The sequence below is a fragment of the Canis lupus genome, chromosome 34 (assembly GCF_011100685.1).
Source record: "Canis lupus familiaris isolate Mischka breed German Shepherd chromosome 34, alternate assembly UU_Cfam_GSD_1.0, whole genome shotgun sequence".
Classification (NCBI taxonomy): Eukaryota; Metazoa; Chordata; class Mammalia; order Carnivora; family Canidae; genus Canis; species Canis lupus.
In genome coordinates this window covers 3147921-3173848 of record NC_049255.1, presented here as the reverse complement: position 1 = coordinate 3173848, position 25928 = coordinate 3147921, and the positions used below count along the sequence as shown (strand labels likewise).

Genomic DNA, 25928 nt, shown 5'->3' with positions numbered 1-25928 from the left:
GGAAAATTCATATTCCTAAGTTAATTTTGGTGGAGCTGGTGACTGACAAATTATCCAAACAACTGATATTGGCAGAGTGGTAGCGGCTCTCATGCCGTAGCCTGGATACACACGGTCACAGTGTTTATCACAGGGTATCAGGACAATGTCAGGTTTGTGCGCTGGCCAGCCAGAGCCACACAACAGGGGACTAACATGAATTCTGTTTTGTTTTAATTCCTTCAAAATACATACTCCAGTTTCTAGCAACCACAAATAATTAGCCCTCGGCTCAACACCCTCAACGTGCTATCTACACAAAGTCAAGCTCTTACCATGGGAAAGACATACTCTCAAGTTTCTCTTCTTCGAATGCTTTTCTAGTTTTGGAGTTGATTGCAGTTATATTACAAGAGACACACTGTGTATAAAATTCAATACCAGAAGAAGGAACAATTTGTAAATTATAAACTAGAAAATTCTCATGTTATATATCTTCCTCTGTAGTTTTCTGTGAGATTTCTCACGCCTGAGCTAGGCATTTTTTTAAATGCTCATACTAGCACATCAGAATTTTGCAGTAGTTGAAGCAAAATCCCTGAATGCCAGCCATTTTATACAATAAAGTTATTGTAATATTTTTGTCTGTGATCATTCCATAAACTGGAAAGTAGTAAATTGTAATCGCAGATGACTAGGGATATGGTTAATTAAATGACTCTGAGATCTTGTAATATTTGGAAATGCCTTCCAGACTACCAGAAACCGAATAGTTTATGCAGTTTGTGTACTAAGTGTATACTACTGCATTATACATTGTTATGTTAATAATCTCCTTGGGTGTTCCTTGCAACTCCTGGTTCGGTCTTAGATGAATCTGAAGGTTTCACTCATGGATCTTGAGTGCATTTTGCAATTTGATCATTAATAACTGATTTCGTAGGCAGGAAAAGAGAAGAGCAGTGGGTTTGTTTGCCAACGGAGGTGGTACGTATATGAAGGTTCTCGGATGCTCCAAGTTTCAGTCTTTCCCCTAGAATGATCTCTGTTGTTAGGGTCTTCTCAGTGAAGGGAGCTCCTGAGCTGTGGGGATGTCTCTGGACAAAAGACGGCTCAACTTTATGTTTTCCTAGCTTCTTGGGATCATATGTGAGATCGTGTGGGGAGTGTCCCTCACTCCTGTTTTTCTAAAATGCACAGATTTGGGGGACCTGGGTGGCTCAGTCGGTTAAGTGTCTGCCTTCAGCTCAGGTCATTATCTTGGGGTCCTTGGATTGAGCCCCACATCGGGCTCCCTGCTTAGCGAGGAGCCTGCTTCTCCCTCTCCCTCTGCCTGTGCTCCCCTTGCTTGTGCTCTCACTCTCTCTGTCAAATAAATAAATAAAATCCTAAAATAAATAAATAAATAAATGCACTGGTTCGTTTCAGGTATTCTTTCACCTGTTCTTGCTCCATGGGTGTGTTGTCTATTACAGAAAAGTCAAACCCTGAGTACTGAATTTGACGGAAAGTGATATGATTTTATTAATATAAGTGAAGCTAACACCTCTTAGACATTTAATGGAAATTTATGCAAATAACCATGCCTGTTTCACAGAAAAGAGAAGTCTCAATCTTCTGTTTTCTGTCCTTGGGTAGCAGCAGATGATTTTAAAAATAAGTTTCAATTTCAGTGTCCTTAGAGGGCAGAAATCCTATAATGTTTGTGAACAACTCTCCTGGTATTATAGACCTTTACTTCCTTATGAGCAGTAGCAGTTTTTAAAACTTCATTTCAATGTTTAATTGAACATTAAACATTGTGATTAACTGAAGTTAATTCACTTCAGTTCAATGTTTAATGGGTACACAAATGTTGATAGTTTATCCATAAATGCCCCAAACTAGAAACAACCAAATGTTCTGCAACAGGTGAATGGTGAAACAAGCTAATATATCCATACCAAGGAGAGGGAAGTAGGGATGTAGCAATGAGAAGAAATGGACTATTGATAGATGTACAAAACGACAGTTTGGAGGGATCTCAAGGGAATCACGCTGAGTGAAAAAGATAACATTCTTGAGATAACAAAATTACAGGCCTGGAGAAGTCAGGGGTTGCCAGGGCTTCTGAGCGCCAAGGGGAAGCAGGAGGCCGTAGCGTGCTGGAATCATCCTGCGTCTTGTGGTGGTAGTCCCACAAAGCTCTGATGTGATAAGACTCCACTGAACTAAAGTAAACACACACACACACACACACACACACACACACAGGAGTGCATGTAAAACTGGGGAGATCCGGGAGTGTACCAATGGCAATTTCCCGGTCGTGCTATTGTCGTACACAGGTACAGCAGAGATGCTGCATTGATGGAAACTGGGAGAATTGTAAGATATGTCTCTGTATTTTATTTTGTGACTTCCCATGAATCTATAATCATTTCAAAATAAAAAGGTTAAAAAATAGTGGGGTACGGTTTGGTACACTTTTCCCTGTTTTCTCTACATGCAATATGCTATTCATTTATTCCCATATAATAATTAAACTAGAATTAAAAGGACCTTGGGAAGAGTGGAGTAAAGGAAATGGAAGGATGGAACAAAAGAGAGAAGGAAGAAACAGGGGTGGGGGGAGGGGAAGAAACCACTGCGAACTTCTGATTACCCTTTTTGTTCTTCATTCCCAGTAGGCAGAACTCTAGTGACTCTGCCCTGGGCTTTGTTCTGTGAATGAAGGCATTATCCCTGGAGCATAATACAGCAATCATACTGCCCACTGCCAATCAGATGCAAGGAGTTGGGCTGCTTCTGAATGAAAATTCATCCATTGTATCTAAGCTCCCTGCTCATCAGGCCCCTGTATTCACTTCCATTGCCATATGCTTTTGGGGAAAATTAAAAATGGTACTTTGGCTTACAGTCCTGAAGCAAAATACAAGTCTTAATGCATTCTACGTGAGTCCAAGAGACCTCACATGATACAACTCATTGGCTCTCTGGAAGCATATTCATTAAAGTTAGGCTTGCACCTGGCAGGCAGGCTCCTGCTCCTCCTGCTAATTCGCAGGGGAGCTACCCCAGTGCCAGTCTGCTTCCACAACCCCCTACCCACCATCCCGACTCCTGAAAATTGGTTTCCTTGGTTACATCTGTGTGTTGCTTTCCCTATTTGTTGTGGTAAGGGAAAAATCATACATTAAAAGTTGCCTTCTTTCTGGCACTATCTGAGGTTTGAAACTGAAAAGCTGGACCAGCATCCCCATCGTCTCCCTGTCTTACCGACACAAGGTGCGCCTTTAATTGTCCTGAGTCTCCTTTTTAAGAAAGACTGAGCATTTTGAATGTGAGATCTCACTAAACAACTGTGCCACCTGCCAAACGTATAAAACAATTTTAAAATCCATGAATCGAAATATCTATTAATGTTCCTAAGATATTTAAAGAATATCTTCCCCCACATCGTTCCTGAGACCCTTAGCATCTACCTATCCATTCTCCGGTATGAATGTGCCTCGACACCCACTCCCTTTACGGTTTCTACAGTTGGAGCTTTCGTGTTCTTTCCTGGTGCTGTAAGGAGCTCTGCGCCTGAGGGGCCGGTGCGGCTTCCCCAGGACGAAGATTCTCTCCGTGATCAGACTTCAGTCAGGCTCCTGTGAGCGCCCCTTCTGCCCAGCTGCGGTTGCAGGCTCTCATCGGGTCCCTTGCGGAGTCCGGTTTGCGCAGGAATCCTGCTAAGTCAGTTGCCCCGCATCCCCATGCTTGATCGGAGACGCCCCCTCTGCTGGGGTCTCCCTTCCCACCTTTCCCAGCGGGCGGCCTTGCGCATGAGCCCCGCTGGGTCAGTTTAGCCAGGATCGTCCCCCTGCTCCTGAAGGCTTCTCCGAGGAGCCTTCCGTCCGCAGAGCCCGGCCTCCCTGCTCCTCGGCCTTACGTTTCCACCTGCCCTTGTAGCAGTGGCCGCGGTGCCATCCTTCTCCCCCGCGCCAGCCCGCGGCGGCCGCCACCTGGAGCGCAGGGGCCCAGCTGTTCCCTCAGAGGGTCACTGACTGACGTTTGGTTCGCGGCACCACGGGGTCCGCACAGCCCGAGGCGGCCGGGCGCAGTCAGTCCCTGGGCAACCGCCGTCCCCTCCGGGCGCCGGGATAACCTGCGCAGGGCGGGCCTCACGTCACGGCCTGTCCCAAGCTCAGAGGCCCCCGGAGCCTGTGTTCTGCCAGCGGGCGGGATGCGGGAGGCCGAGTCCGCAGCGAGCGGCTGCCCCACCCCGGGGCGCTCGCCGTGCCCCCCTGGGCCCAGCCGTGCCGGGGGCGGGGGGAGCTCCAGGCGGGGGGGGGGGGCTGCAGGCCTCCAGGCGGGATGGGGATGGGGGGGCGCAGGCCTCCAGGCGGGGGGCGGGCGGGGGGCCTGTGGCCGCGAGGGCCGGGAGCGCCGCCGCCCGCGAAGACCGCGCTGACCCGCGGAGCCAGGGCTTGCTCGGAAGGCAGGTGCGGTGAGGCCCTAGGAACCCAGAACAGGGGCGGCCGCCCGCGCGCTTTCCTGGGCCTGGGGGTCCGCGCAAAGCCAGGCAGCCGCACTGCTGCTTTCTTTAGCCTTCCCTCACTCTTCAGTCAGGCCACGCCGGTAGGACGGGTGCAAGCAGAAGGTGGATCCGCCCAGCAGGGTGGATTCGTGCAGGGTCCCCGCCGCGCAGCGGGGACGAAGTTCCACGCAGGTGCGGGCTCTGAGGGCGACCCGCATCACGTCCACGACTCTGCGCACAACTCAGGCGCTCCTGTATTGGCATTTAAATCTGGCATCGCACAGTATCGAGATACATGGTAAAATTTGTGCCAATAGTTTAAAGTTTTGATTTTTCTTTACTTAGGATGGCATTACATAGTAAATTAGAGATGACCTGATGCGGAGAGCGAGCGCGAGAGGCAGGAGAGCGAGCCAGGGCACGTGGGAGAAAGGAAAACGCTTTAGTGTCTGTTGCACCTTTAATGGCATTCCACCCCCTGCTTTTTATTTTATTTATTTATTTATTTATTTATTTATTTATTTATTTATTTATTTATTTATTTATTATTCATGATAGGCACGGGGGGGGGGGCAGAGACACAGGCAGAGGGAGAAGCAGGCTCCATGCACCGGGAGCCCGACGTGGGATTCGATCCCGGGTCTCCAGGATCGCGCCCTGGGCCAAAGGCAGGCGCCAAACCGCTGCGCCACCCAGGGATCCCCACCCCCTGCTTTTTAAACAACAACTCCGCGTTTTCATTGTGCACTGATGGTTGCAGATTATACAGCTGACTCTAAACATGAGCTACCACAAATGGCTATGGTGGGGGTGAAATGGAAATACACGCGAAGGTCCTAGACACAAACAGGGTATCCTCCAACCCTTCCCTCCCTCCCCTCCAACTCACTCCACCCCTAGCTGCTCTACTCCCTGCCTGCAGTCTCTTCTTGCTCCTGTCAAGTATCCGCTGGGCCCTGCAATCAGCGTCCTGGAGCAGGACGCTGGGCGTGGAACTCCTAATTCGGAAGCCTTCAGCGCTTTCCCATTGCCTAGGAGATGAAACCAGGCTCCTTTGCAGCACCTGCTTGGTTTGTGAGGATCCTCTTGTCCCACCTGAGGACCCAGCCTCAGCCACCTGCTTCAGATGTCCAGGCTGAGTGAGGCTCTGTGTCGTCTGAGACCCCAAAACAGCCTTATTACTCGTCAAAACACACTACAATGACTTTTTTAAAAAGATTTTAGTTATTTGTACATGAGAGACACACAGAGAGAGGCAGAGACACAGACAGAGGGAGAAGCAGACTCCATGCAGGAAGCCCGATGGGGGACTCGATCCCAGGACCTCAGATAACGCCCTGAGCCAAGGCAGACGTTCAACCACTGAGCCACCCAGGTGTCCCTACAATGACTTGTTTTTAATACTCTGCTAGACTGTGGACTCCTGGAGGACAAGAAGCCAAACAGAATTCATCTCTGTATTCCACAGTATAAAGATCTTTGCCTGGCATTCATAAAACATTTGTTCATAAATGAAGATCAGCACAGTTAGTTCAAGCCAGGACTTCCACTTCATATTCTAAGTGTCCTTTTATTTGTTTCACTGAATTTTCTCTTCTTTAAAATCGCACTGTGACAATAAGGGACTAGAACTCTTTTATTATATTTCTATCATAAAACATCAGTGGAATAAGTAATCTACTGAGTGTTCTGTTTTGTACAACCTCAATTGGAATAAAAACAATCACTAATCAGCTATTACCCTATATATAAAATTATCAAAGCACGTATTATTTAGTGGTGCACGATGATAAATCTTTTTTATACAAACAATAAAGCTTTAATTATATTTTTATATGCCTAAATTTATATATTACCATTTTTTCTTAAGTTCACTATATATCTTTTTAAAAATATTTTATTTATTTATTTGAGACACAGAGTGAGTGAGGGAGAGAACACAAGCAGAGGGAGCAGCAGACTCCCCACTGGGCAGGGAGCCCAATGTGGGGCTCAATTCCAGGACCCTGGGATCATGCCTTGAGCCAACAGCAGATGCTTAACTAATTGAGCCACCCAGGTGCCCCAAGTTCAGTATGTATCTTGATTCAAAAAAGGCCACAGTGGGCCAAATTATGCTTCTGGGGGGGGGGGATAGGGATGAGTATGTGGTATGGACATTTCTATGGAAAATCTTTCTTTTTCAAATAGCACTACATCTTACATCACTATATAATAATATCTGTTTTTAATTGTTCAATTCTATTCATCCTACAGACTTGAGCAACTAATTTTCCTCTTCTTAATTAAGCCCATGATCATATTTCATTCACTCAAGCTTCCTGTTAAATGAAACACTGTTTTCACTTATAAACGTCCTATGATGTGTTCCCAGTGGTTTCTAATTGGGGACAATTACACACAGATAAATCAGAACTCATCAGTGACAGTTGTCATTAGCATGTCCCTGGTCTACTTCTGATGCTCACATGTTGGTTTAAGGCAATAGGGCAAATCAGGACTCCAGAGGGAGCCTCGATGGAGAAGCTCAGGAAATTCATAGGCAGTGAGGACATCCTTCACTTTTAATTTGTTGGTTTTGTCTGGCAAGAGGGGAACTGACAAAATCTTCATCACCTAATGTGCTTAATGGTGTAAATGAAATGAGTTGGTGGTGTTGGTTCAGTTTCCTATTGGACCCATTTCTAAGGCATATGAGCCCCTGATAAATTATTCTAATGAGCTCCTCTCGCAGAAAATGCCACACAGAAACTAGACCTTGGCATTTTGTATAGATTTTTCCAAAAGCATTTAAAAAGGGACATGATGAGGGGCACCTGGGTGGCTCAGTGGGTTAGGTATTCTACTCTTGGTTTCAGTTTTGGTCATGATCTTGGGGTTGTAATATTGAGTCCAGTATTCAGCCAGCATGGAGGCTGCTTGGGATTCTTTCCCTCTTCCTCCCCCTGATTATGCATGTGTGCTCTCTCAAATAAAGAAACATTTAAATAAATAAAATCTTTTTTAAAAAGTGAAAGGAGGAGAGAATGGAGAACAGAAATGCCAACATTTTACCTTAGGAATAACATAGGAAAATGTAAATTTTAGGGAGAAATCTTGCCATTTGTAATGACATGGATGGAGCTAAAGAGTATTATGCTAAGCAAAATAAGTCAGAGAAAGACAAATACCACATGATTTCACTCATATATGGAATTTTAAAAACAAACAAGTAGAGGAAAGAGTGAAGAGAGAGAAACAAATCAAGAAACAGACTCTTAACTACAGAGAACAAACTGATGGTTATCAGAGGGGAGGTGGGGGGCAGTGGGGAAAACAGGTGATGGGAACTAGTGAGGGCACTTGTGATGAGCACCCAGTGATGTACGGGAATGTTGAAATACTATACTGTACTCTTGAAGCTAAAATAGCACTGTATGTTAACTAACTAGAATTTAAATAAAAATTAGAAAAATAAAATAAGCATGGGGTCAAACTTATTTTCTCCCCTTCTGAGGTTCAGTCAAGAACTCTATCCTGTCATGCTATAAATTTGGGCTGCCTATTTCACTGGGGTTGAGCAGTTTAATGTGCCTGGCTCCTTGAAAGTTATCATCATTACTTGAAAAAAATGATAATAAACATACACCACCTATTGAGAATTGGTGAGTAGAAACAACTTTATATTACACAAAAGAGTATTAGACAGCTCTTCTTTACTGAGCTTATGTCATTTCGGAGAGGATTTTTATGAAATTTCTTCTTTTTGTCCTGAGCCCTCTTTTGGTGGAACACATTGCATTGCTCACGCCTCCCAAGCTTGCGCTCTGCAGGCTGAGGTAAAAACTGACAAAGAGCTCTCAGAGGAGACTTCAGCTAAAAAGTACTGTAAGTCTACAGAGAGGGCGAGCCCCTAGCTCTAAGACTAATACCCTCCAGAGCCAATGTAACAGCTAATCATCCTTCAACAAATCTAGCAAGTTAAACTAAATATACATGTCAGGAATGCATGTGAGGGATCACAGCCACAAATTCAGGCACTTCATCCACTGAGAAGGGAGATCTCTTTACATCCCTTCCCTTGATTCTGGACTGTCCATGATCTGCATAGAGCATAAAAAATGCAGCAAAATCATTAAAATGATTCTTTGTAACTTTCAAACTTCTTTAGCCTGGGTCTTAAGACATCTACATCCCCACAGATAGAATGCTCCCTTTTGGAGGTCTGCCTCTATATAAGAAGTTTCACTGCTTGGTGACAATCCTGCTGTGTGGAAGTCAGAGCTAGCCATGAAGTAAAGACTTCTTGAACCTTCCTTCTGAGCCGAGATAGTACAGGAGATAACCTCTGTTAATGCTGCATGCAGCAGAAGAACCACCCAGATGAACCCTGCCTCCATTCTTGACCTGCAGTAGGTAAGATGGTATTTAATGTTAGAGCCACTAAAGTTTAGGCTAGCTTGTTAAAGGTTAAACCCTAACAATATATAGAGCACAGCAATCTTCTTGTCAGTCAACAGTAGTAAAGGAAACTAATCTAATGATTAACTCTTAAATTTAAAAGGGGTAACATATTTCTGCATTTTGTTTTGAAGAGAAAGAAACAGGGTGGGGTGCCTGGATGGTGCCCTCGGCTAAGTGGTCAGCTCTTGATTTGGGTTCAGGCCATGATTTGGGGGTCCTGGGAGAGAACCCTGCATTGGGCTCTCTGCTTTCAGCACAAAGTCTGCTTCAAAATTCTTTCTCTCCCTCTGTCCCTCCCCCAGCTCACTTGTGCATGCTCTCGAAAATAAATAATCTTGAAAAAAAAAAAAAGTAAAAGAAACAGGGTTAGTTTACTACCTGCTTTGTTGTATCCTGGGTAAATTAATCTTCTATTTTATTTCATTCTTCAATGAAATAAAGTGAATACACACCAGCTAGGCTCCAAGCCATGAGTTTGGAGGTGAGCTTTAAAAAGAAGTAAAATATTTAGGGCCTGTTACCTTGGGAAAAAATACAGTTTGCCATGGAAATGATGTATAAAACTAAAACTTAATAGCAAGTACCACAGAAAGTATTATAAGCTGGCAACCATTGGGCCTATGATGGCATATATTTTGTAAAGAAAAAAAAGTGAACTTCACCAAGGAAGGTATCTAGGTAGAAACGTGATTTGACCCTGATCTTGAAAGAAATGATGGGAGTGAACTGAATAGGAAAATGGAGGCGAATCCCACGGGAGTATTGACATAGCAAATGTCTAACAGGAGCTAAAGATGAAAGAAAAATAAAAATCAATAACTTATTTAAGTCAGCTAAACATTTCTAGACAACACTATAGCTAAGCTCTGCAGAATGTAATTCAGCTAGAGAAATGCTTCTTCCCTTGCTGTGGTGGTGGTGAAATGGAGGGATGAGGGTAGGGTCAATTTAAACTAAACGGAGATCCTGGGAGGGCTGCCTGGCTGGCTCAGCAGAAAGAGCATGCAGCCCTGGAGACTCAGACAGCTTCTTATAAAACTAAACACGCGCCTATTCAATGATCCAGTGATTTCAATCCTAGATACCTTTCTTCCCCAGAAATACAAAACATACATATACAAAAAGACTTGTACAGGAATGTTCTTGGCAGCTTTATTTATAATGGCCCCAAACAGGAAAGAGCCCAAATGCTCACCAAGAGGAGAGTGGGTATGTAAGCTGTGTTGTATTTATACAAGGGATGCTGCTAAACAGTGAACGAAAAGCACTATTCATATATTCAGCAGCACGATTAATCCAAAAGCTTCCTGTTCAATGAGAAAAGATAGCAGATGACACATACTCTTGGTTCCATTTAATATGGAATCCCAAGTAGGCAAAACTAGTTTATGGGAGAAAAAAACCCCAAATAGCTGTAGTTGTCTGTGAGAGAGCAGGGGTGAGGTCTGCAGGGAACAGGCATGATTAGCTTCCTGGGGCGATGGGCAATGTCTGTATCATGATAGAGGTTTGGGTTACCATCTCGTTCCTTTATTAAACATGCTGAATGGTGCCTTTAAAATTTGTGTATTTCCTTGTGTACATGTTATACTTCAAAAGGAAAAAAATAGGAACTAGAAATAAATATTAAACTCTAGTTATTGATACACATGCTGAAGTATTTGGGAAGGAGGTGCATTGATGTCTGTGATTTTTTTGAAATGAATCAACAAGTAATATTTGTTAAATGACAAATAGCATTTGACACATAATGTGACACATAGATAAACACATGTGATTAATCAAGTATATCAAACTCTTAGCAGTAGGAGGTAGGTAGTGGACATATGGATGTTCACTGTAAAATTCAACTTTTCTTTCTTCTTTTTCTTTTCTTTTTTTTGAAAGAGAGTGAAAATCTCAAGCAAGTTCCATGCTCAGTGTGGAGCTCAGCATGGAGCCCGACTCAGGCTTGATCTCAGGACTCTGAGATCATGACCTGAGCTGAAATCAAAAGTAGGACACTTAACCTACTGAGCCACCCAGGCACCTTATATGTTTAATTTTTTTCATAATTAAATGCTAGAAAACAGCTACCTACAGCATCAGCAATTGGGAAGATAATGATTTTCATATTCCTGGTTCAAAAATGTTGTCTGTGCGTGTGAAAGGAAAAAGCAAATTCCCTAAGGAACGTATATAATCTACTCCAACTGAATAACTATAGAAAATATATCATGTACAGGTGTAACAGACACACACAGTCAATAACTAATAACATGCTAGAGTTTGCCTTTCTCCAATACTAATCTAAAATGAGATATTTATTTCACTACAGAAATATCTGTGCTATCCGATGTTACGAGAGGAATGTCTATTTTGGTGGATCTTCAATTTAGGGGTTGGCAAATTTTTTCTGTAAAGGGCAGCTGTTTTAGACTTCGTGGGCAATGAGGTCTCTGCTGCAGTTACTCACCTGTGGTACTCTAGTGCAGGAGCCCTTCTAGACAACACCTGAACCAACAGGCCTGACTGTGTTCCATAAAACTTTATTTACAAAAACAGGCAGCAGGGCAGATTTGGCTCTCAGGATGCAATTTGCCAACTCCTGTTCTACTTGAGGAGTATTCATAGTTGAGTTACTGTGCAACCCCACATCACAGATCTAACAGTATTTAGAGTGTGAATATTAGTTTCCAATCATACATTCAGCTAGTATGTCAATCAACCTTATTTTCTCAAGTCCTGTAATTCAAATAATTTTAGGGACAGAATAATTTTTTTATAGGACTTTTTTTTCTGGTCCAGATTTGTTTGGGAGAGCAGGTCTTGCTCTCAAATTCCCTGGGAGTGAAATGTTCACATTTCCTGGCTTCCTGAGTGCTTACTTACTAAGGGGGGTTTTAGTATGTGCATAATGATGAGGGTGAGCAGACAGTTACGAGTGTACAGCAGGAGGGGAGTCGAGAGAAGCAGAGTAGGACACAGAGGCCTGCAGGAGAGAGTGGAGTGCCTTCAAGTACGTGAAGGGCGGGTCCGTGCAGGTGAGAGAAAACCTGCTCTCTCTCTTGAGCTCCTTGTGGGTGTTGGTGAGGCAGGAGAACCAACCACTTCCAAGACAGAGTGCCCACCCTTCAGGAACGAATGCTGCTGACGACTTGCAGGAACAGGACCAAAAGGCCACAGGTGAATAGCAGAGATATTCACTCATTATAAAGATCTTTCTATAATTAGAGCTATATGAGTTGAATTTTATTCCCAGAGAGAGAGGAAGCTCACCACCCTGGAAGTAATCAAGGAAGAGCAAATAATCTCTAGTCAGGCATGTTTATGAGAGCAAAGCCTGAGTTAGAAGGACTAAGCCCTGAATCTGATGTATAATGTCCAAACTGACAAATGCAATTTGTTATTGGAAGAGAGAAAATAACAGATTTTAGAGATTATGCTTACTAACAACACTTTGTGGCTCAGTGTGCACACTATTTTAAAATATATATATATTTTTTACCTATACCTCCTTTTTTCCTTTATTTAGAATTCAGAAGACTGCAATGGTCAATCCCTCTCCAAAAGTGTACATTCAATTTTCCTTACGTTTGATGAGTTTATAAAAAGGAATGAAACATTTGTAAACCTTCTGTCCCTTCATCGCAAATCAAAGGTTACAACATAAGCTATTTTATTTAGAAAATGGAGTTTGACAAAATCTCAACCATTATTTTTTTGTGGGCACTTTCAAAGTGACACAAATGATTGCTTTTAAGCTCTTTTAGTTTTCCTGGTATTGAGTTCCTTATAAATTGAAAGATAAATGTAATACAAATTAAATACCTACAGCACCTCAATTAATTTCATTGTATTTTATTTTAGCTCATTACTCATGCCTTCAAATGTTAAATTACAAATGGAAATGATGGATATCTAAAAATAAGGGTTGGCCTACTATACTAAACCTATGCATGCTTGAAGCCACGTATTTTCCTAATATTTTGAAACAAACCCACCACTTTGTAAGAAATGTTCTGGCGTGCCAACTGGAAATACTGAAGCACTCTAAAAACCCAACAATGCCCTTGTCAATGTATGCAAGAGCAAAATTTCCTGAATTATTATGTATTTTATCCCTTTGAATACTGAGCCAATTAACTGCTTTGTCTTATTGAACTCGGTTTCAGGAGCCCTGTGTATTCATGACAGTAATTCTCATTTTTTTGCAAAAGAAATCAAGTGGACTTAAGACATTCATGATCATCTGGCCTCACCTCAGTGTGCCCCATCTGTGCATACCACTGTGCCAGGCACTGGAGAGAGGACAACCAGCAGTCCTGCCCTCAAGATGCACTGGACTCCGTGGCGAGCACAGGCTTGCTGTGAGTGCCAAGTCATCAGAAGCACAGTGTTGGAGAGGACTGCGTGTGACAGAGGAGACCACGGAAATACCCGAAGAGACAGCATGGGAACCAGACTACACAGGCTGAGGACAATTTTGATAAACAAATAGTGGGAGGGTGATTTGGTTTTGGGACTGGGTGCAGTGGGGGAAAGAGAGTTTGACGGTAAATAAAACAGGAGTGTGAACCCAAGCATAGGTCTGGAGCAAAGACCATATCTTGGTGAGCCTGGAGTAAAGGAGGTACCTTCTAGAAGGAAAAGAAGGAGTTTAGTAGGAGATGGTTCCAGATGATAATTGGACCCAATTGGTGAGTGACCCCAAGGGCCAATGTTTGGCATTTGCTCTGGAAAACCTTGGGTGCCATTGGAGGTTTCTGAGTGACAGAATGGCCTGATTAAAGAAGATGGTGGCAAGAATGTCCCATGAGTATCTTCACGAAAGCATCTCAAGCGTGGCCTTGTCAGACCCAGTACTCGTGTGCTCCTTGCAGGTTCAGTACAGGTTGTTCTGCAGGGCCTCAAGTCCATGACCCCAGGGCTTGTGTGTCAACAAAGGAAGACCCTGTGGACGGGCCTATGACGGAACATTGAGAGGATCTGAAACTAGCCAGCTGCCTCCAGCTGGACCAGATGTTCAAGACTGGGTGGCTCTTCTCAACGGGCTCTCAGTTTGGTAAAGGCAGATTCTCATCGAGACGGTACGATGGCAAAAGGACTTTCAATTATGTTGTTTTTTCCATTTAATTAATTAATTAATTAATTCAATCAATCAACAAATAGGTATGGGTGTCCGTCAGGTATGAGGTACTCTTCTGGAGACTGGGAGTTCAGGAGTGAAAATACGAGGTGGTGCCCCAGTGAATACGGGGTGGGCACGGGGGGACAGGGTGTGCTTCTGGGAGAGGGTCCGGGAGGAGTTCGGGAGTTTCCAAGTTCTCATATATGAACTACCCGTGCTGTTGAGAAAAACATATGGTCCTAAGCTAAAAATGTGTAGTACCTATCTTCACAATCACCCCTGATAAAGGATTCTGGGTTACATGGTTTAAAGAATGTGAGAAGAAGTCACTACCAAGAATGACCACAACAGTTAATCTTAGTGATCTAGCATTTCAAAAGGGAGAATGTTTGGAAAGTCTCACATTCAAGATGAATGATGCATCTCTGACGTCCTGACTACACTGCCCAGTTGAGATCAGATGATTTAATCAGTGTCTAGTAAAACATGATTTAGTTCTTTCCAAAAGAAATGATTCAATTTTAACTTTATAAGAGACACAGCGCATGGTCCTGCTTAAGGGATATGCCTCTTTTATGAAAGTCTAATCTACACGTAATTCTTCTCTTTATTGTTGATTCCTTTCCCCAGAGGAAATGAACATCACTGCTAAAAAGTGATTGCACCTAAATATTACACACATTCAAGGACTTAAAATAGTTTCGAATGAAATACCTAATGTTGATGTTGAGATGTAAGTCACACCAGTACGGTTGGTGTGTATCTACAACTGGAGCAGACAGGCCCTTTCCACACATGGAATTGACCTGATAGAAAAAGCAACCAGCCCCAAATGAAGTCTCAAGTCCTCTGCTAGCCAAGCCTGAGATGCAAGGCACAGGTTCTCGGGTCTCTGCAGCCAGCTCCGTATTTTTAAACTGTTGAACCTCAAAGGGAAGCCATATGATGCTTATTCCAGTCACCGACCAATATACTCAAATTGGCATCAAATCATTTCATAGGGACTGTCGCAGACTGTACAGAGGACTCTTCGGGAATGGCTGGGGTAGGGAATCCTCACAGACTGTACCAATTGCAGCGAGGGTCTGTGAGTTCTGTCCATGAGTTAGTCAGAAGTTCTGTGGCACCCTCATTAGCCGAAAAGGAGAAGTCAAACATTTTTTCCCCCTTTTATTCCCTTAAGATCTTGTTCATAGGCTCCATGGAAGAAGATATAAGTGAAAGTGAATAATTCCCCATAAATAGTTTAATTTATGGTCCAAACTGGGAATTTTTTTGAGAGAGAAAGACTAAATGGGGGCATCTATCAAGACTTATGCTGGGACAGGTGCCATAAACCATACTGTTCTCAGCAAACTAACACTTCAAAGATTCCACTGTTAAGGTTCAAGTAGAAACAGTGTTTAGATGACTATTTGCTCAATCTAACATATTCCCCTTCTTTTTTTATTCTTTCGTTAATTTCATTGCATACTAAATAGTGACTTTGCAACTGTTCTAGTGGATGGAGAAGCTTTGTTTGCTGCAGGAAAATTCTCTGCAATCAGCGCTGTGACTTCTCTCAAACTTTAAAATAAATTGTGTAGATTTTTATTCTCCTCAAGCTCAATTTCTCCTTTCCTAGTTACCTGGCACCACAGGGCTTTAACTGAGATATGTTACAACCTAGTGTACAGGTTTTAGAAACTATCAAAAAGACACCTTGAGAATATTGGAACCCCTATGAAAAGCTCTGAGCAAGAAAATAAATGTTTTTCCAAATTCTATACTATTATTGGATAAGAACATGCTAATTTTTGGGAATTCCCAAATGAGAACAACAGAGAAATAATCTAGCCTTGTAATCAGAAAGTGAAACACTAAAGTGTATTTTGATTTGCAACTAGTATTTGGAAATGCTCACAATACCAATGTTATAAAATACATCTACTGATATTCAATGTTAGAACGATGTTAGAGGGCCAATATGTATATTGTTGTATAATAATGATAAAGTACACCTTAGGAACATATACACAGATATATCCTCCAAAAATTAAAATTTAACTTCTGGATAGTATGGACAAAGTTATTCTTGAAGCTCTATTATCTACAAACTTGTCAAACTACATTTCAGCTTTTACATACAGAGCACATCCACATACAAACAAGTACAATGTGTTTATAATCTTGTAAAGGGAGAATATATATTTGTCCATAATTGTTTTTCATGAAAAGATAAACTTTATAGAAAATATCTATATCTAATAGATAAATATCTAAAAATATCTAAATAGTTGTCAGAAACACAGAGTTTTGGACTCAGAAGGATATTTTTGTTCATCTCAAGAGCTGATAACATAACGTATTATAATTACATTGACTTTTTTTTAAGGATGATAATTTTTCTTGGAGGCAAAGTTTAAAAAATATTACACTAGGATCATGTCTGGTAATTAGTTTTGTTACTGAAATCTGTCATAGCATTAATAATGAATAAACTGGGGACATTTTAGAATTTTTCTTACAACCATGGATAAGCTTGCAATGTATAATTTCTGTTGCGTAGAACAGAATCGATACAAATGTAAAAACTACTCATTGAGCCATTTTATTACTGAGCTCATTATATTTACAATTAAAACAAGGAAAATTGTTCAGATCTCTGATGGGGGATCAGAATCATCTCTAGCTGACCTCAGGGATGTTGTTGGGCAAGAGCTCAGCTCCATTATCTTGTCTGGAGGAAAGTCCATAATTCAAACTGTCTTCTCCCTTAATCATCACTTAATGTGACTATTAAGATATTTTCTCCAATATGTGCTTCCATTAACATAATTCTGGGCCCTAATTACCTTATGCTTTTTTTCATCTTTAAATATCTGACATAAAAATTGCAGTAGCAAATAGGCCCATGTGGTTTTCTAATCTGGTTTTATCCCAAACTTGTCAGGGATGACATTTTTTTAGGTACCTTCTGATCCAGTTTCTTTTGATTACTTAGTTTTTTAAAAAGAAATAAAAGTACTACATATGTATGGTAAAGATTTATAAGTTCAGTAAAGGTAAAAAAAATAAAATAAAATCACTTTTTGTCCTATAAAGTCAAAGGCAATCATTGTGAACATTTCATTGCATGTATTTATTTTTTATTTTATATATTTTATTTTTTATTGGTTTTTGTTTTATATTTTGTATATTTTTTAATTTTATATTTTCCATATATTTGTTTTATTTTATAGTTTTCAAAATTAAAATCATACTGCTTTTTTTTACTTGCCACTTTTGTCAGCATTTCTTGCAGTCTTTATTCCCTGAAGAAATAATTTATAATGGTTACATATCAAGCCCTGTGGATATACTATAACATTTAAAATTTACCTTATCTTGATCATTTAATTTATTTCCAATTTATTTCGGTTATATGTGTTTTTTTTTTAAGATTTTATTTATTTATTTATTCATGAGAGACACAGAGAGAGAGAGAGACAGAGACAGAGACACAGGCAGAGAGAGAAGCAGGCTCCATGCAGGGAGCCCGATGTGGGACTCGATCCCGGGTCTCCAGGATCAGGCCCTGGGCTGAAGGTGGCACTAAACCGCTGAGCCACCTGGGCTGCCTCAGTTATATGTTTATTTCAATGAATGTTATTCATTTTATATATATATATATATATATATATATATATATATATCTGTAATAAATAGCTTTATAAAATTTTGATTATTGTCTTTGAACAGATTTCTAGAAGTGATATTGTAGGACAAACAATTTCAGTATTCTTGATTAATTTTATGAATTCCTTTCAAAAACAGTGTTTATAGTTAGTCTGGCAAAAGTTCAAGTATTAATCACATACAACTTTTGAAAGAAATCTGAGGGATCCCTGGGTGGCGCAGCAGTTTAGCGCCTGCCTTTGGCCCAGGGCATGGTCCTGGAGACCCTGGGATCGAATCCCACGTCGGGCTCCCAGTGCATTGAGCCTGCTTCTCCCTCTGCCTGTGTCTCTGCTTCTCTCTCTCTCTCTCTCTCTCTGTGTGACTACCATAAGTAAATAAAAATTTAAAAAATTTTTTTTGAAAGATATCTGAATTTAATATTAAGATTTAATTATATGGTCAAATATAAACTGGAAATTCTTAAATCAACTTACTAATTTCATGAATATATGAATAATATAACAATAAATTATGTATAGATTAAGTTCAAACCGATTAGAATGTTGAAAAACTATTCTGCCCTTTATAAATCACACAATAAATCTACTTTTTGTTAGCCCTATTTTCCTCAAGAGAATTATAAAAGCAATTCTCCCAAATATTAAAACTCTGCATGTTTATATATAATTGGCTTATTTTGTTTTGTTCTGATCAAATTCAGCTGAATTTACCAAGAGAGAATAACTAGATTTTTCAGTGGCTATTGTTCCCTTCTTTATAATAATTATTATAGGTGAACGTTTGGTATAGATCCATTAAGTGTTCAATCTCTTATGGTCTTACAATTACATACAAGTATTTTAAATTTGAATCTAGATTTTATGGGAATGTAAAAACTCCATCAATCCATTCTTTTATTTAACAATAGCCTAATTTTTCTTTCTTTTATTTTGTATTTATTTATTTATTTATTATTTATTTATTATTTTTGTATTTATTTTTTTAAATGTTTTTATTTATTCATTTGAGAGAAGGAGAGAGAGAGAGAAAGAGTAAGTGAGCAGGACTGGGAATGGCAGAGGGAGAGGGAGAAGCAGACTCCCCCTGAGCAGGGGGCCTAATGCGGGGCTTGATCCCAGGACCCTAAGATCATGACCTGAGCCAAAGGCAGATGCTTAAACAATTGAGCCACCCAGGGGCCCCAATTTTTCTTTATATTCATGAAAAGACACTCATTGAATCCTTCAGTATATCTTCCAAGAAAACAACCATGCAAAATGTAGGACTTGTCTACCAAAGAGATGTATTTCATACAGGTACCAGTACTTCTGTTACAATGTAGAAACAGAAGTGTGTGTGTGTTATTAAAAAGTTGGGCACTGACATTTTTTCTCTAATTCATTTTTTAAGTATATAGATAAAGATACAGGTATATATCAGATAGACTGACAAACTGGAATTCCTTGTGCATACACAAAAGAGTTACATGATTAGTTTGTTGAAAATTTGGCTTAGAGGCTCAATATTATGAAAACACAATTAAAATTAACAGTGAACAAATAAGTACAAAAAATCAACTGTGTCAATACTGATTGGAAACATGATATGATAGCTAAAAATTATTCATAAAAAGTCAAAATAAAATAAGGCAGAAGAATATCATACTAAAAATATAAAAAATTATTCATCTATCCTCTGTAGGAGAAGGAAGAGTTAGTTTGAAGAGACTCAAAGACTTCCCTACTGTGAGTCCACTGAGTAGTTTTGGGAAATACGTTTTTCTTTGCTGAAGGCTTTCTCAGTGTCCATATAGGGTAAAATCTGGTGTGTTGTGTCTTGGCTTTGAACTTAACTCATTCCTTAAGTTTAAAAGAAGAATCAGCATGATAGTGTGAGGGTACTACATTCCAGCTCATGGGACTGCAATCACAATATACATCTGAAATATATATATATATCCAAGGAGTAAACTGGTTTATAGCTACATTTTCCCACAAAAGTACAACTGAGGAAAAGCCATGGACGTGACCCAATAAAAATGCACCAGTACTAGGGTACTGGTGTACACTGCAGGCCACTTACATTTTAAAACAAGTCCAGACTTTGACTTCAGTCTCCAAATATAGGTATATGTATCTTTATATAAACAGGTGGAGGGAGATAATTAAGACTTGCTAATTAAAAATTCTCTTCTGAATTTTCTTCTCTATTTTGATTTGTATTTTGTTACTTGCCTTTACCTTCACTTAAGTTGTATGCTGTTAACTCTAAGACAAACTAAACCAAACATGATGTTTACCAACACTCTAAATGAGAAAACTTTACTCCAGAGGAAACATTTTTCATTTGAAATCACATAAAATCAGGTTCAAATTCAATCTGTTATTTCTCAACAGTGCAAGAAATAACACGAGTAAGATTTTTAAACACCCTGTGAGTTTTGGATTTCTTTTCTGAGACAATTATAAATATCAGTCCTATTGGGTGGGCATAATGAAAAGCATGCATTGTATAAACATCAGTTTCCTTCTACTTAATTCATTTATTCCACACTGACACCAACTGTTTATTGGCTGCTTAACAATGGCATGATTTCATTTACACATATGGATAAATAAAGTGATTAATTACTCTCCTTCACTACTGTGCAGAATATTGGCTTTGCTTAACTCAGCTCAGAAATCGTAACTAGAAAAAGCTAACTGGTCTACCCCGACATTGACTTAATGTCAGACTTCAGGAGAATTAACACACTTCCAAGGAGGTAATAGACAACTCAACAACTGATTTAATGCACTGTGGAAGTGATATGGGTCCTAAATAAATTACTGGGGAATATAGGAGAACTATTATCACCTGATAACTTTTGGGATTGATGTGAGGAATACACAAAACATTGTCTCTCCTTCAGAACTATATACAATGAAAAATGTTCACAAAAAAAATAGGATTTTTTCCCCACAATTGCCTTAAATGACTCAAGCAAAAAACAGGAGAGAATTGTGGATCCTCATATAGACAAAGCGATTCTCTAAACTCCTGCTCAATGAAATGCTCAGCACATACTAAATTTGGCTGCACCAAGGCACCAAGGTCTGTGCCAAGAGCAATGAGGAATAAGGAAGTGTAAGATGGGGCCAGTCCATGTATCAGGAACAGCAGTTACAAGTAATTGGCCAGCTCTGGGAATGTGGTAGCTTGTAGGGCTGTTGCTCTTATTATCTGGGACCTGGGGAAAGCAAAGCATGCGCAAAGCCTTGATCTACACTGAGGTCCCGGGGACTCAGGGACAGGGATGGGGGTGGTGTCAACTATGTGAAGAACCTACCCAGTGGGGATGCACTCAGGGTCAGAAGCGTATTCAACTCCCAGTGAGTTGTGAGGGTTCCCCATAGGGCTAAGAGGGAACTGCTTCCAGCTTCCATGTAACAAAGTATCAGAAACTGGGTAGCTTGTAACAATAGAAATGTATTTCTAGAGTTCTGGAGGCTAGAAGTCCTTAGTCAAGGTGTTAGAAGGACTGGCTTCTCTCTGAAGACTCGAGAAGGGGATCCTATTTTTCTTCCTCTAGTTTCTGCTGGTTGCTGGTGATCCTTGGCATTCTCTGGCTTAGAGAAGCATCCCTCCAATCTCTGCCTCCCATGTGTCTGTGTGTCCAAATGTCCCTCTTCTCATGAACACATCAGGCATGTTGGATTATGCTCTGTCCTATTGGAGTATGATGTCATCCTAACTTGATGACATCTGCAAAGATCCTATTTCCTGATAAGGTGATACACAGTTTCTGGGGGTTAGGACTTCAACATATTTTTTTGGGGGGGGGGGGGTACACAACTGAATCCATTACAGAAACTAAGCAGCAGGCTGACTTCCCTTCCCTTCCATCTGTGAGAGCACTGCAGTCCCAAAGAGGCTTCTTTTTGGCGCCTGAGCAGGGACAGGGAGCTTGGCTTTGCCACACAGGATCTGTTTGTTTTTCTTCATCCATTCCTAAGATCCCTATGCTGATGATGGCCAAATAATAGGACTGAACCTCAGTGAACGAACAGGAAAAAAATCACACAATAGGGGATCCCTGGGTGGCGCAGCAGTTTAACGCCTGCCTTTGGCCCAGGGCGCGATCCTGGAGACCCGGGATCGAATCCCACGTCGGGCTCCCGGTGCATGGAGCCTGCTTCTCCCTCTGCCTGGTCTCTGCCTCTCTCTCTGTGTGTGTGTGACTATCATAAATAAATAAAAATTAAAAAAAAAATCACACAATATTAGTAAAGGCCTACTTATGGGGCCCTTGAGGTCTGGGGAGAAGATTTTGGCAAAGTAATCAAACAGGGCTGGTCATGCAGAGTGGCCTAAGACAGACTTGAAGACAGGACTGGAAACAAGAAAGTGAGTACTCTACAATACTCTAGATTATTTGTTAGGCAGTCCATTCTATAAATAAAAACAAGAAAACCGATGATCTAAAATAAAATGTCAGTTTGAAATGCGTGTTCAATAATTAAATGTAAATGTAACGGTATTTATTTATTTTTTAAAAGGTTTTCTTATTTATTCACGAGGCGCGCGCACACACACACACACACACACACACACAGCGGCAGAGACGCAGGCAGGGGGGGCGGCGGGGGCGCCCGGCGGGGGACTCGATCCCGGGTCACGCTCTGGGCTGAAGGCGGCGCTAAGCCGCGGAGCCCCGGGGCTGCCCAAGGCAGCAGTACTTGGGCTAATGTCCTAAAGGGACATCTGGACGCGGACATTAAATGGCAGGGATCCGATGCCCAACCAAGGGGCAGACTTGGGGGCACGTTTCGAATGTCCCCGGTGCTGTGATTGCAGTCGCCAGTGATGCTGACAAGTACTGCGGTCCTCCTCGGGCCCACGGGGCGCGGCGGGGCGCGGAGCGGCGGGGGTCGGGATGTCACACGCTCCGCAGGGTTGAGCTCAGCCAGGTCAGGTCCTTGGGCCGACGGCGGGGGGAGGGGTGTTGCCTACAGGAAGCGGCTCGCCTGGCTCACGGTCCTCCGAGGGTGCTTCTGCCTGCCTCGAGGCTGCCGAGACTCTTCGCGGGTCAGCAAGGGGCTCATGGGCCGGCTCTGAGCTGGGAAAGCTAAAGAGGGCAAGAGGTCGGCCGCCCGTCTGCGGACCGGGGGTCTAGAGCAGAGGTGACCGCTTGCGGAGTCGGGCTCCTTCGGGGCTGGCTGCGCGGCAGACGCGGCTTCCCGGGGGCTGACGTGGGTTGTGAGGGGCCGAGCATGCGCACGGGCGGACTCCAGCGAGGCGCGAGGCGCGAGGGCGCAGCGGAGCGCCCCCTGCCGCAGGGGAGTGCAGGCGCCCGGCGGGGCGCTGCGGGCCTTGGGAACACCCCTCGGCTCTTTTGGGTCCTTCCTCCCGCTTTCCCTCCCTTAATCAGACGCATGCAGGCACGCACGCGCACGCACGCGCACGCACACGTACGCACGCACGCACGCACGGCCTCTGCGGGGCCGCTACCTCCCTTTCCAGGGGCCGGGAGAAAGCCCTTCCCGCGGGACGCCTTGCCTCGGAGGAGAGTTAGCGGCTGTCGTTTTAAATGAAGTTTCGACTACGGGAGTCAGTGTCGCAAGTATCCAGTGAGGCCGGGTTTAAAAAAAAATTAAAGTGACTTTCAAAATCACTTATTACCCGAATATTCCAAAGGGTCCCCAAGCAGTGGGGCTTGGGCCCGGTCGCTGAGGCCAGGCGCCGGCCGCCCCGGGTTGCGCCTCCTCGCCGCGGGGGTTTCGGCGACGCCCCGGGAGCCTGTGGGCGCTGCCGACCCCTCGGAAGGGCGCCGCTTTCAGAGCACGGCCCAGGGAGAGGGCTCTCCGTCTGCATCCGGTTTAAAAGGACGGGAGAACGAGAGAGCACCGCTTGTGGCCGCATCCCCGACCGTTCGGTGCGCTGGTGATTCGTGTTAACCAGGGGAGCCGCCTAGACGCTTGACGGACACGACTGCACCGCACTCCGTCTCCCTGAAGACGACGCCAGGGCAGGAGGCAGGCTCTTCTCCGCGGCCTGAAGAAGTGAGGGCGGGCACCTGAGTGGCTCAGTTGGTCAAGCTTCTGACTTTTTTTTTTTTAAAGATTTATTCATGAGAGACACAGAGATACGCAGAGACACAGGCAGAGGGAGCCCGACCTGGGCTCGATCCCAGGACCCCGGGCGACGCCCCGGGCTGAAGGCGGATGCTCAGCCGCTGAGCCACCAGGCGTCCCAAGCTTCGGACTCTTGATTCAGGTCATGATCTCAGGATGGTGAGATCGAGCCCCACCTTAGGCTCTGCACTCGGCGGGTGTCTGCTTGAGATTCTCCCTCCCTCTCCCCACCCCCCAAGCACTCTCTCTAAAGTAAATTAATAAAAATAATCTTTAAAAAAAAGGGATGGATTAGTCCCTGTGTGAAATCACAAAATAGTAGACCTTTCCTAACTCTGCACATTCAGAGATTAGCCATGCTGTTCACTTGTTACTGCTGTTAAAATTATTTACACCAAATGATTCATAAAAGCTAACAATAATGTAAAACTCTAATAATGACTGATACAGGATCTGGAATATCAGTTTCAATAGTCAAGTTTATGGATTTATGTGTAGAGTTTATTAAATGATTAGTTAAAATTATTTTAGAATCATTTTTAATATTAAAGATATTAATATTTAAAATTTTAAAATATTTAAAATTTAATATTTGAAATTAATATTTAATATTTTAAATATTTTAATCATATTTTAAAAAAATTAGTAGGCAACAGGTTCATCTTTAGCCATGAACCAAGGAAAAAAAAAAGACAATATTATGAATTTCAGTCCCTTCAGAAGAGGTCAGATTTTATTGCTTTTATTGCATTCTATTAGTGTGTTTAATTTTGCTTTGTTTTTGTTAAGTAAAAAAATTAGGTAGTGATACAAGTACTACTATAAAAATGCAAGGAAAAGAATCTGTTTTTTTTAAGTTATTACTTCATATACTAACACATCATTGAAACGTAAAAAACGCTTGTCCACCCACTTGTATCTTGTCTGAAACATTATTTTTAATCCTAGAGAACTTGGGTTCTCATGCTAATAAATTCCAAAGAATAAAAAAGAAAAACACAATTGTTTAGGTATCTAAACTTTTCATTGAAAAGTAATTCTAATCAAAACACAAACGATTCATTGCTATAGCCTATTGTGAGGTCAAATAAATGTTTTTGATGCTCTCATAAAAATACATTTGCTTATTTTTATGTTATTTACAGATAGACTATGATTCCTTACAAGAGAAACCAAAGCTTTTGTCATGAGCATTTCATTGTCCCTGTTTTTGAAAACAAACTAATTGATCAACCGTTTCAAATGAATAGTGAATTCACCGAAGAATTCAGCATCTTAGGCTTTGTCACTGAATACATGTGGCTATAGCATTCAGCCAAAACCACATTATTATTGGCCATCATGATGCCAACAAGATTTGGATCAGCCCTCATCAGGAAGCTTGTCTCTCTGATCTAATGTGGGTAGAGAGCACGTGGCCATGTAGTAGCTAGAAGCCATCTGAATACTTCAGGGTGGAGGTGGGGGTTGTGCATTGGGAGGATAGACAGCAGGGAATACGGAAAGGCAGACTCTGAAATCACTTGGTCCCTAAAGACTCCACTGAGTCACAACCAGCCATGATGGTCACTTCAAGAGAGTGAGATATTAAATTAATTTGTTGTGTTGGTTTCTCTGTTACTTGCAGCTGAAAGCATCCTAACCGATGTACTGTTGTTATTATTATTCTCTTTAGATATTCCTTAGTTCTATATGAAGTTACATTATTTCATTAATAACACTACATATAATAATTTATACTATTTATTGCTGGATTACCTATTATCTGTAACTGTTACTAGAACATATTTTCCTCAAGAGTAAGACAGTTTCTTTTTTTAAGTTTTTATTTAAATTCCAATTAGTTAACATACAGTCTAATATTAGTTTCGGGTGTACAATATACTGCTTCAACACTTCCATACAACACCCGGTGCTCATCACGACAGGTACACTCCTTCATCCCCATCATCTATTTCATCCCCATCATCTATATTCCCCATGCCCCCTGCCCACCTCCCTCTCATATCCATCAGTTTGTTCTCCATAGTTAAGAGTCTGTTTCATGGTTTGCCTCTCTCTTTTTCCCCTTTGCTAGTGTTTTGTTTCTCAAATTCTATATATGAGTTAAATCAAATGGTATTTGTCTTTCTCTGACTTATAT

At 41.9% G+C, this 25928-nt stretch overlaps 1 protein-coding gene and 1 long non-coding RNA gene across 10 annotated transcripts in view; one reads left to right on the top strand and one right to left on the bottom strand.

Annotated features, from left to right (window-relative positions):
- CTNND2 (catenin delta 2) overlaps positions 1-25928 on the bottom strand; it is a 913511-nt gene that overhangs the window by 428976 nt on the left and 458607 nt on the right. The window lies entirely within an intron of this gene.
- Positions 8663-14001, top strand: LOC119867467. The gene is made up of 3 exons (XR_005383656.1): positions 8663-8875; positions 12438-12563; positions 13123-14001. It is a non-coding gene; the product is annotated as an uncharacterized LOC119867467 (long non-coding RNA).